The sequence below is a fragment of the Leptonychotes weddellii genome, chromosome 9 (genome assembly GCF_054177405.1).
Source record: "Leptonychotes weddellii isolate Sample4059 chromosome 9, ASM5417740v2, whole genome shotgun sequence".
Taxonomy (NCBI): Eukaryota; Metazoa; Chordata; class Mammalia; order Carnivora; family Phocidae; genus Leptonychotes; species Leptonychotes weddellii.
Genome location: NC_138377.1, coordinates 88474359 through 88485099, shown reverse-complemented (window position 1 = coordinate 88485099; position 10741 = coordinate 88474359). Strand labels below are relative to the sequence as shown.

General features: G+C 47.4%; 1 protein-coding gene across 8 annotated transcripts in view; it reads right to left on the bottom strand.

Annotated features, from left to right (window-relative positions):
- FAM81A (family with sequence similarity 81 member A) overlaps positions 1-10741 on the bottom strand; it is a 132512-nt gene that overhangs the window by 108141 nt on the left and 13630 nt on the right. For 5 of the 8 annotated variants that reach the window (XM_081831188.1, XM_081831181.1, XM_081831178.1 and 2 more), the window contains exon 2: positions 616-763. The exons of 2 other annotated variants lie outside the window; for them this stretch is intronic. The gene's annotated coding sequence lies outside the window, so the exon portion shown is untranslated. Of the gene's footprint in view, positions 1-615; positions 764-4131; positions 7038-10741 lie in introns of those variants that run through there. One more of the 8 variants, XM_081831180.1, reaches the window with a different exon arrangement.

Genomic DNA, 10741 nt, shown 5'->3' with positions numbered 1-10741 from the left:
TTTTTTTTTAAAGATTTTTTATTTATTTATTTGAGACAGAGAGAATGAGAGACAGAGAGCATGAGAGGGAAGAGGGTCAGAGGGAGAAGCAGACTCCCTGCCGAGCAGGGAGCCCGATGCGGGACTCGATCCCGGGACTCCAGGATCATGACCTGAGCCGAAGGCAGTCGCTTAACCAACTGAGCCACCCAGGCGCCCTGTTCTCTGTATTTTTCTTAAAATGGAACCATTCCAATAAGTCACAGGATGAAAATTAATTAATTAATTAATTAATTAATTAAATTAAAGTCCTTCTGGGAAGCCTGACTGGCACAGTTGGTTAAGCAGCTGACTCTTGATTTCAGCTCACGTCATGATCTCAGGGTCTTGGGATGGAGCCCTGCAACGGGCTCTGGGCTCAGTGGGAGTCTGCTTGAGGATTCTTTCTCTCCCTCTACCCCCGCCCCCTGCTCATTCTCATGCTCGCTCGCTCTCTCTCTCAAATAAATAAATAAATCTAAAAAAAAAAAGAAAAGAAAAATGGAGTCCTTCCTGCAACTATTTGGACTAGAAGCCCATGAATTAAGATGAAATATTTCACGTTTTAAGAAGTAAAAGAACAGAAAAATCCCTGACCTTGATTCTTCACTTCCAGACTGGCCATGCCCAGGTCTGTGTCCTCAGAAGCCGGGAATAGTGAACTCACAAACAAACAAATTTCCCTCCAGGCCTCTTGCAGAAGTGGAGGTATAACTTCAGTCTTCTGTTCTCCAGAACCTGGGAACTGAATGTTGAGGACTGAGCTAAAGTCTTCACAAAACAAAATGCAACTTTTCACAAGAGAAAAGATAATGCAGGATGCTTTCATTTATAGAGGCAGAAAATAGATCAGCAGTTGCCTAGGACTGAGGGTAGGAGTGGGGATTAACTGCAAATGGGCATGAGGAAACATTTTGGGGTAGTGGAAAGGTTCTAAAACTGGATTGTGGTGATAGTTGCCCAACTCTACAAGTGTACTAAAATCACTGCATTACCTACTTAGCGTCAGCGGGTTTTACCGTATGTAAATTATGCCTCAATAAGGCTGTTTTTGAAAAAAAAAAAAAAGGTAGTGTGGGTGATTGGTTTAAATTGGTGTGCCAGGGGCACCTGGGTGGCTCAGTTGTTAAGCATCTGCCTTCTGCTCAGGTCAAGATCCCAGGGTCCTGGGATCCAGCCCCGCATTGGGCTCCCTGCTCCGTGGGAAGCCTGCTTCTCCCTCCCATTCCCCCTGCTTGTGTTCCCTCTCTCCCTGTGTCTCTGTCAAATAAATAAAATCTTTTTAAAAAAATAAAAAAAATAAACTGGTGTGCCAAACAACATAGTGGTTAGTACCTACATTATAGCCCTGACCACTTGCAAACGATGTGAATTGGAGAAATTCACTTCGCATTCCTCACCCCCTTTATCAAGTGGGAGATGATAACGCATATCTCTAAAGCAGAATGCCAGTTCAATGAGATAACTGGTACAAAGCCATGCTTCTTCAGGTACTATACTTTATCCTCGAGCTAGGAATGTGGGGATGCCCTGCAGGGAGATGTGAGTGTTGATCATTCTTGACTTGGAAAGTTCATTCTCAATTTTTCAGTGAAGATGAACATGCTGTAGCATTGTTTCCCACCTCTCAGGCTCACGAATATCCCTGTGTCCAGTGGTTCCACAGTTCTACCCTCCCTTTCCAGGGGTCTCTGGACATTGACTTTTACCTCCCCATGGGTCAAGTTTGTGAGAATCTAAGGAGTGAAATTTGTTACCAAGCACATGAGAAGAGCAGATGGCTGCAGGTGCTCCAGGGGCCCCTTGGTGACTATCCCAGGCTGGCTGCCCTAGGAGATGCTCTAAGGTAGATATGATCTGGGTAACTAGATGTGTACACAGGTTTCTGTCTCCTGAGAGATGTCCAGATGAGCCCAGAAAAGTAAAGTCCGACTATGGGAGCAAAATGGGATAACTGGAATTTCCTCTGGAAAGAGGTCATGTGGGAGGAAGGGGCTGGTCCCAAGACCCCTTGAGAGGGCTTCTTCTCTCCTTGTGTGTGGAAGACACTTTATTCTGAACTTTTTAGAAACCAGGGATGGACAGAATGAAGTAGCAGTCATCCTAGGAGGAAAGAGGCATACAGTTGCATACTTCACACCCTCACAAACGCCATTTCCACCCTGTCCTTGGCAGGCTGACCTACGCATTCATTCATCCAACATACATCTATGGAACTCCTGCCATATTGCAAGGCTGTTCTAGACAAGCTCTTTGCCCTCAGAGAGCTTATATTCTAGTGGGAGACACAGACAATGAGCAAGGAAGGAAATGAATCTATCTCTAAATTAATGAGGGCAGGGTATGCAGGAGGCAGGGTGGCTCATTTAGATTGGGTGGTCAGGGAAGACCTCTCTGAGGAAGTGACAATTTTGCAAAGTCTTGAGGGATCAAAAGAAGCAAAGGTCTAGGGGTGCCTGGGTGGCTCAGTCGTTAAGCGTCTGCCTTCGGCTCAGGTCATGATCCCGAGATCCTGGGATCGAGCCCGCATCTGGCTCCCTGCTCAGCCGGGAGCCTGCTTCTCCCTCTCCCACTCCCCCGGGTTGTGTTCCCCTCTCTCGCTGTGTCTCTCTCTGTCAAATAAATAAAATCTTTAAAAAAAAAAAAAAGAAGCAGAGGTCTAGAAGAGGGCATTCCTGGCAGAGGGAAGAGAATGTGCAAAGGCCCTGTGCTAGGTGTGAGATCTGCGTGTTCAAGGAGCAGAAAGAAACCAGTGTAGCTGGAGCACTGACTAAAATTCCTTTGTTACATTTGACATCACAGACCTTAAAGACAAAACTGGAGGCCAGAGACCTGCCAGAGGAACATGGGGCCCTGATACCTGGACCCACCCCCGAGAATAGTGCTCCATTGGCCCACGAGACCCAGCACAGAAGCCTTCGTTGTGTGGCTAGAATTAGGGGTGGAGACGTGTCTTTCTTTTTTTTTTTAAAGATTTTATTTATTTATTTGACAGAGAGAGACACAGCGAGAGAGGGAACACAGGCAGGGGGAGTGGGAGAGGGAGAAGCAGGCTTCCCGCTGTGCAGGCAGCCCGATGCGGGGCTGGATCCCAGGACCCTGGGATCATGACCTGAGCCAAAGGCAGACGCTTAACGACTGAGCCACCCAGGCGCCCCAGAGATGTGTCTTTCTTAAAAGCAGCAGACTTCATTAGGTTTTTGAGGTCCATCTCTGTCTTTCAAATATTCAATTCCCACTAGTGCCTCCCAAGTATTTCCATTTTTCATTATGGATACAAATCACGACATAAGAAACTCCTTAAGGAAAAAGGAAATGAGGAGCAATATTCCCCGATTTTAGGGTTTCATAATAAAAGGAACCGGATACTTTATCACATTATACTTGACCAGTAGCACAGAGCACAGTAATGAGTCCTGCTCTCCTTGTCCTGAGAGTATGCTTGTGCTTCTGGTTCTCTACAGAGCACGGGGAACCTGTGGACCCCATGGGTGACCCAGCCAGGGAGACGTTAATCAGCGACCGTGAATTTGCAAGGCAGCATGTGCACTAAAGGAAAGAACCACGGGAAACGTGTGCGAGGAGGATTCCTAGCCCGCTGAGAGTCTCCGAACAACCTCCCCCGGACAGCGGTGGGAGCTGAGAGCAGAAAGATGACCAGCACTCACGGGGAGAAGCGAGGAGCATTGCAGCCTACAGGAGAGCCCTGGGTCAAGGGAGTGCAGAGTGTTGGCGGAGCTGAAAGTTGACCAGAGTGGCTGGATTGGAGGCAGAATGACGCCTGATGAAGCAGAAGCATGGACCTAACAGAATGACGCCTGATGAAGCAGAAGCATGGACCTAACAGCTCAGCACTGTACTGGCACAGAAAGAAAGTCCCTATGGGGTTGTAAGTGCTGAGGGAGGGGGATCACAATCATCTGGTGCTGGGAAAAGAGGCTGTGGCATGATCAGACCAGTGGAGGGGTCTGAGTGGGTGCAAGGCAGCTGGACTGACAACCACTGCCTTGAGACAGGAGAGACAGTAGTAGCTTGGGGACCGTGGAGATGGCACAGAGGAGGCAGATGTGAGAGCTACCGAGGAGGTACAATCACTAGAGGTATGAGGGGTACCTTACGAGGGAGTGGGAGATGCTCAGCTAGCCCTTGGTCTTCTCATTCGAGCATTGGGATGGGTGGTGGTGCATTCAGGAGACAGGGAACACTGGAAGAGGAATGCATTGTAGGTAAGAGCATGAGTCAGTCTTGGCCAAGTTGACTTGGAGGTGCCTTTGCATCTCCAGGTGACCCCCAGTCTCCCAGTTCACAGATTCCCACCTATAAAGGTCGCCATAGTAATGGAAAGAGGGTATCTCCCAGGTACAGGGGGGAGATGGTGATGCTCTCCCTCCACCCCCTACCCACCCTGGACCCTCTCCAAAAAGTCCACTGCAGATGCTTTGTTTTTCCTTCTGGTTGAAAACAAAACAAAACAAAATGTCCATTCTCCTATTCTAAGAAAAAAGTAGGGGGCCTTCTTAAAAAGGATATGGCTGTTCTACCTGTTCTTCCCATTCCTGGAGGGAATGGCCACTCACTTTAAACTTGGAGAATCGGATAAAACAAGAGACAAGGGAGAAAGAGCGCCAGGCCCCCGAGAACATCACTGGACATTGAGAACTGGCCTGAGCCCTGTATAGGGAGGGAATCCTCCTGCCCCCACTCTATAATTCAGCCAGACGGGCACCTGTCAATTCCTCCAACATGTCTTGCTTCCTCTCCCTTATGGCCTCACATGTGCTGCCCCCTCCCTTGAAGCACTCTTTCCTTCCTCCTCTCCTACACCCCTTTCATCCGGACAGGTTCCTAATATTTCACTCTGAGCTCAGACATCACTTCCTTCAGGAGGCCTTCTCTGATGTTCTTGGCTGGGTTCAGTGTCTGTGGCAGGCACCCAACACCCATTCTCTCCTTTCTTTCTTGGTACCAGAACCCCTAATTTTTAGCTGAGCTTATGGTGCTTGCAACAAAGACTACATATCCCAGCATCTTTTACAGTTAGGCATGGCTGTCTGGCTAAGGTCTGGCCGTGATATGAAAATGGAAATGTTTGCAACTTCTGTGATGTGCTCTTCTGAGGGGAGGACATACCTTTCTTCTCCTTCCTCCATTTCAATATGACGGCTGACTCTCTAGCCACCAACTTGAACCATGAAGACACAGGCCAACCTTGGGGATGGTAGAGCCTTGAACCGGAAAGAGATTCCTAATGACCTCATGGAGCTACTATACATTCTGCACTGCCCACGTCCTCCTTCTGTTTATGTAAGAGAGAAATACACCTCCATCCTGTGCAAGGTACTGGTATGCTGGGGTTTGGGACTCACACAGCCAAATCGAATCCTAATTTATCCAGTGTTCTTCCCCCGTGTTTATTCCTATGAAAACGCAGCCTGCATTATCATTGTAGTTACTTATCTGAGTGAAACAAAATCTGTCCTGCCAGGGTTTATACTTTTCTTAAGCGGAGGGCTCCAAAGTTGCCCCCACCAATCACCCACACAACTACCAGTGTAACTGGAAAGCTGGCCCGCTACCCAAAGGTGATGCTGTGGAACCACTCCAAACACAACCTTACAGTCTCAGGGTTTCGAGCCTCTAGGTGATGCCATGGTTAAGGCTGTGTCCACTTCTCCTCTAGCACAATTTCCCTCTCTCACACACACAAATAAGACCACCAGTAAACCCACCGAAAACCACAAGGCAAAAAAAAGAAAAGCACATGCAAAAATATCTTATAACTGGCATTCTCCTAGTCTCCATGCCCTGATGGTGTGGTATTTGGCGAATCATAAGTAATTTTTAAAACTCTGACGGTTTGGCATTTGGAGTATTGAAAGCAATCTGGAAAAGCCTGATGAGCAGCATTTATGTCGCCATCGCCAGCTGCAGAAACAGATTGTCAGGGTGGATTTCAGTAGGATCCGAGGAGTGAGTGTATCCGGGCACATCAGCTCATTTGTAGCAGCATTCATGAGTTTCAGTGATACCCTCTTTAACAGACTCCAGCAGGGAGTCTGTGCTGATCAATTCACCTTTCTTCCCTCAGAGCCTTTCGGAGGCCAAACACTGTGTGATGGGGTTTTATGCCTTTACGCCAACGGTTTCTGCTTTCACTGGCTCACCTGTAATTGACAAAGGCTTCAAAGTCTAAGCAAAAGCAAGAGTGGCCAAGAGATAGATAGATAGAAGCACAAAACCCGGACGATACCTCAGAAGTCTGAAAGGAAAATAATTACACATTATCCATAGAATACTGTCCAAATGTCTGGACAAGTCTGAGAATCATACAGAGTTAAGGTCCCAATCATGCTGGGTTTTTGGACTTTCACGGTCTTAAACCAACAAACGCTGCAATAATAACTCTTACTGGAGGAACAATGTTTAATAATTAAAATGACTGGTTCATTCACCATGTACTATTTCATCTGATTCTCCCTTTCCAGCTCCGAACCCACAGTCACATGCCACAGCTTGGAACAAGAAAGAATCCTTTGTCCAGAGCTGCTGCCAAAGGATTCCGCAAAGTAGTCTCGTTCCCCAGGGTACGTCCACGAGGGTTTGTGCAAGTTAGCCTCCACCACAGAGGTCAGAGGCTCTGACTTGGCAGTATCTATTCATGTGCAGTCATCAGAGAATCCGTGTAAATAAATGAAAGTCAGAATAACAATGCTGCGGGAGCCCAAATGAAATGACTTCTCTCCCTTATGTTACACAAAGGCTTCCCTTCCTCTTGCCACTGATGGTGCACATATTACTCAGATCGACACCCTTCTACCCACCTGGCTCCAGGAATCACACTGTGACCAATGTGGTAGGGCTCTCCTTTCAACACAGACTCCAAGCAGGGAAGGAGGATCCCAGCAAGGACTCATGTCACTCAAGGTCCTCACACAGTCGCTTAATGTCGATCAAATATTTCAGGATGGGTGCTTACCATGTGCCAAGCATTATGGTAGCTACTAGGGATACAATGTGATAAAAAAAAAGGGGGGGGCCCTGCTCTCAGGGAATTGAAGCCCACTAGGTGATAATGGCTAGTGCCCATTGACCAGTGCTGTATGCTTGATATACATTACCTCACTTGATCTTCAGCACTGTAAGGCAGAAGGCCATTATCGTCCCCCATTTTACAGATGAGGAAGTCAAGGCAGAGAGGGGGCTGAGCGCCAAAGTTTAAATGCAAACGTGTCAGAGCTGGGTTTGATCCCAGGCAGCCTGAGGCTGCACCCTTAACTATTATACTCAGCCTCCCCTCCCCTGCCTTCTAATGTGCAGACTCTGGATGCGGAGGGAGAGGGGGCCTGGGCAGTGAATCCACAAGAGAGCCTCAGCCAAGCAGAACTACCTTCCGAAGACAGAGACAAGAATGAGGTGAGAGAAATGTTTCTCTAAGAGAAGTTAACAGAAGACAATGGGCTTCTGAGATGTTGGGAGTTTTATTCCCTTTCTTTGAGGGAAATTACATTGCATAGGCTGATAAGGAGAAAGTGGGAAGGTGAAAGTTTTGTGCTCATCCCTCCGCTTGTCTCTCCAACCTTGAACTTGCACCTGAGGCAATGGGGCAGGCACGGTCTCAAAAAAGGATCTGTGGCATCAGCACGATTGGACAGAAACCAGGTTTGCCATATTGGTGTGAGAGCAGACTTGCTTATGTGACCGGCTGGAAGTTTCTCTAAGATTGTGGTCAGCAAAATCCAAGTGCTTCCTGGTGGTAAGATTGAGAAAGTTTTTGCTGAGGCTGTTTTTCTGGCTATGTGTCAGCTCTTGAGGGTAATTTGCATGAAACTTGTAAGAAGTGTATTTTCAAGGCCTGAAAACACAAAATGTGCCAGATTTAAGGTAAGTGCACTGGTCGACCAGACACCTGCCTGCTAAGGCTTTGCCATGTATCATCTTCCAAGAATCGATAGGCCAGCTCCAAGGTTAACGTTTTAGGAAGCAGCTGGATCTGCAAATGCATTCAGCAACATGCAACAGGAGGAGTGGGAGTGGAATGTCAGGCCCTAGTGGGTGGAGAGGCAAGATCAAAAGCAGCAATGGCTACTAGTAGAGTCAGTGTTTTGGAACCAGCAGACCAAGAGTGAATGAGTTTCCTCATCTTTGAAATGGAGTTGGTGAGGGCGCCTGGGTGGCTCAGTTGGTTGGGCGACTGCCTTCGGCTCAGGTCATGATCCTGGAGTCCCGGGATCGAGTCCCCGCATCGGGCTCCCTGCTCGGCAGGGAGTCTGCTTTGCCCTCTGACCCTATCCCCTCTCATGTGTTCTCTCTCATTCTCTCTCTCTCAAATAAATAAATAAAACCTTTAAAAAAAAAAAAGAAAGAAATGGAGTTGGTGAGAATACCAATCAGAAGAGGCAGTTGAGAGGCACACCTGGGTGGCTCAGTGGGTTGAATGACCAACTTTTGATTTCGGCTCAAGGTCCTGGGATGGAGCCCTGTGTTGGGCTCCCCACTCCGCAGGGAGTCTGCTTGGGGATTCTCTCCCTCTCCCTCTGCCTCTTCTCTTACTCACGCTATCTCTCAAATAAATTAATTAATTAAACAAAACCAACAACAACACCTGAAGCTGAGCATCAGGCTCCCTGCTCAGCCGGGTGTCTGCTCGAGGACTCTCTTCCTCTCTCTCTGCCCCCCTCCCTACCCCAACTTGTGCTCTCTCTCTCTCTTAAATAAATATATAAAATCTTTAAAAAAAAAAGGCAGTTGTGATAACTGAATGACTTAATGAATATAGCTCACTCTGTGCATTGGCTGGCACGTAATATATTCACAACTAATGTTAGCTGCCTTCATAATCACCACCCTTACCATCATGGTCACCACCATCATCTTGGCTTTTCCACTTACCAGGTATGTGACCTGAAACAAGTTATTTTTCTTTTGAAACAAGTTTTTTTAAACATCTCTAGGTTTCAGATTCCTCAGTTTTATACTGAAGATAAAAATTAGTTATTTTCAAGGGTATAGTGAGGATTAAACAAGATGATGCACATAAAGCACCGAACACAATGCTTGGCAAATAGCAGGTGCTCACTGAATGGGTGTTATTACCTGTTGTTGTTGTTGTTGTTTTTAAGATTTTATTTACTGGGCGCCTGGGTGGCTCAGTTGGTTAAGCGACTGCCTTCGGCTCAGGTCACGATCCCGGAGTCCTGGGATCGAGTCCCACATCAGGCTCTCAGCTCAGCGGGGAGCCTGCTTCTCCCTCTGACCCTCTCCCCTCTCATGCTGTTTCTCTCTCTCTCTCTCAAATAAATAGTCTTAAAAAAAAAAAAGATTTTATTTACTTACTTGAGAGAAAGAGAGCGCACGAGCAGGGGGAGGAGGGGCAGAGAGAGAAACAGACTCTCCACTGAGCAGGCTTGATCCCAAGACCCCGAGATCATGACCTGAGCTGAAGGCAGGCCCTTAACGGACTGAGCCACCCAGGGGCCCCTGTAATGTATTTACTTCTAAGTGGTTTGTTGTTGTTGTTGTTGTTTTGTAGTAGACTTTTTTTTATTTTTATTTTTATTTTTTTTTTAAGATTTTATTTATTTATTTGAAAGAGAGAGACACAGCGAGAGAGGGAACACAAGCAGGGGGAGTGGGAGAGGGAGAAGCAGGCTCCCCGCAGAGCAGGGAGCCCGATGGGGGACTCGATCCCAAGACCCTGGGATCATGACCTGAGCCGAAGGCAGTCGCTTAACCGACTGAGCCACCCAGGCGCCCGTAGACTTTTTTTTTAAAGTAGACTTCAGAGAAAGGGCAAGTGTTATGGACTTTCCGTGACATCTCACAAACTACCCTACCCTAAAACATTTTCTTCTGCAAGGTGGGGCTTGATCTAAGGATTGAGGTGCGTGTATATAAACCCCTCTCTGGAATTTTCATGTCCGGTCCTTACTCCATTACTGGCTGAGATCACATGGAGCACACATCTGAGTAGGGGATAGAATTGACTGTAGCAGCACTTGAGGCTGAGTCACACTCAGCTTCTAGGCCTCTCCTACAACCCTTCCCATTCTGATGTTCTGAACTCATGGCCTTCAGGGCTGCCCTGTCTCATGGTTGGGCCCATACCATCGGACAAGAGTCAGAAGGCTTTGGGTGATACCTCCCAACAGAACTGACTGCACCTGAACTACAGGTGCAGAGATAGAATGCCTGGTGGTCCTTCTTCAGTCCTTCATTATCTTTAACTATCTCCTCATATTCCTCCTCTGCCTTCCAGCCTTGGTCTCTGGAAAGGCGATTTATGACCAATTCAGGGAAACTAACCATGCCTGCTGATATACTCTGCCTTTAAAGATCTTCCCCTTTGGTCCTCATGCCCAACAGAGCAGAGAGCTTTGAGGAACAGAGGGCACTTTGCTTCACATCAGAAGCTGGCCAAAGGGCACTGAGGGTTGGGGTATAGACCACGGTTTACTGAGCTCCCCCAATACTCTGTTCAGCAGAGGAGTCTAAGGTGGCATAAATAACCTTTAGAAGTCATGAGATCAACCCTTCTGCCTCCTAGCAGCACTGGCAGTTAGTAAGTAATGACCTTGACCCTGAATTTCTCCAAGCCATCTAGAGGAGGACCCACAGAGATTGAGTTAGGAGTGGACTGTTTGGCATCACTTCTGTTTTTTCCATGGGACCCCAGAATTTTCTGCCCAAACATTGTCAAGCTTGCCTCCAAGCCCAAAGAAGATAT